This window comes from Schistocerca piceifrons, chromosome 2, assembly GCF_021461385.2.
Source record: "Schistocerca piceifrons isolate TAMUIC-IGC-003096 chromosome 2, iqSchPice1.1, whole genome shotgun sequence".
NCBI classification, from domain to species: Eukaryota; Metazoa; Arthropoda; class Insecta; order Orthoptera; family Acrididae; genus Schistocerca; species Schistocerca piceifrons.
The window spans coordinates 489,898,215-489,900,102 of NC_060139.1; positions in this window are offsets into that span (position 1 = coordinate 489,898,215).

Consider the following 1,888-nt stretch of genomic DNA (forward strand, 5'->3'; position numbering starts at 1 on the left):
CTGCTCCACAAGGTGATCATAGGATTGTTCAACAGTTTCTGATTAATAGATGAATGACAAATAAATAAATAAACAGCTGAAATCAAGACAGATGTTACGGACAGTGGCATCCTGAACCATCAGGTTGCTGGAATCCAAGTTGAGATCTTGAATTGCCGTGAATCGTTTATGACTGATATTGTACCACAGAAAACGTAGACTTCTGTGATGTAGAGCCAGAGTGAGATGGGAAATTGATTGACATCCACTTGTGATCAGCGATGAGTTTCACTTCTGTTTGGGATGGTCAGATCAGTGTGAATGTATCTGTAGACTACTTGGTGACAATTCACGGGAAACAGCAAGTCTCTAGGGCCGTAGCTCTCCAGCTAGTGGAATCTTGGTGTAGGGAGCTGTGAGATACAACAACAAAGCTGATTCTGTATTGTTGAAAGGACTCACTAATATTTAGCAAGAATGGTAAACTCTGTTATCATGATCATGGTACCGAATTGCATATTCCAGCAGGATGCAAGAAACGAACAGACCATGGACTAGCATGCTTGGTCCCCTGATTCATCACTCATAGAGCATGTCTGTAATGTGACAGGGAGATGTATACTTCCATACCAGCAAAATTCATTAACCAAGACAGCATTTGTTTCAGGTGTGGCAAGAAACTCTCCAAGATGATTTACAGAAAAAGAAGGTATCCATCCCTATGACTTTCACATTTCCTACTCCTGTCGATGGTGGTCATCAGTGCAAAACGAAATGAAAGTGTAATAGCTTTTTCACTATGAACATCTTCACAAAATTTGATAAATTATGGACTGATACTTCATAGGGTAACAATTTACATTTCTGTCTCTGTATTATTATTTACTTTGTGTTGAACTGATACTCACTTATTAACTAATAAAGGTAAAAATTAATTGTGTAAACCCTGACCTATCTGTATGATATGTATAAACAACCAATTAACATTGACATTAAATAAATGTTACAAATTACCTTTGGGGGTATCTGTAACACTGCAGCATACTCCAACTAAAATCTTCCAAGGGATACATGGAAATCATTCTTTGTACTCTTGCTCTCAACATTTACTGCCTTCACTATCCTAAACATTATAGTGGATGGTATAGTTAAGTTGCACCCGTGCTGCTGCACTCACTGTTGTCAGCACATGCCCGAGGGAAATTGAGGCCACAGTGTCACTACCACAGGTGGTAGTGCAAATTCAGCTGATGTGCAGAGTACTACCATTACATCTGCTAGATGAAGTGAATGTGTGCTTTACTAAAGTAAATAAGTGTGTGGATAGCAGCAAGGGTGATTTAAGTGAGGTAGTGTATGGGTGATAATGGGTGTTATTTAGAAGCAGAGGAGCCGCGGCCAGTTGTACAGGGATGCACATGTGCCAATGATTTTTGTGTCATGCAGAGTTGTACTGCAGACAGTAACTTTGTTGTAGATTCTCTGGAGGATACACATGAAGTTGTTGATATGGTTGATCATGCTGCAGATCTTGTGAGTAATGAACTGGTACAGATGAATTTCTTTCTTAAGGATGCAGATCTGTTGCCACCTGTGGTAGGAGAGGAAAGAGAAAACATGTTTGTAAGGTTAATGATCAGGGTGACAAGGATGAATCTTTTGAGGAATGTGTACCTGATGATCAGAAGGTTATGGTGCATCAAGCACTAGGTCACAACCATGAGAAGTGGCAGAAAGCACAGACTGCTGATGGAGATCGCAAGCTATTTGCAATGCAGCTGTGGTTCACTGTACACAATGGTTGTGATGTGGGTAAAAGGTACTGTGCAAGCCTAGGGTTAGATTTTCAATTCAATCAGCTTGCCATAATTGATCTTTGGCAATATGTGGTGAAATTTAGGTGGACAAT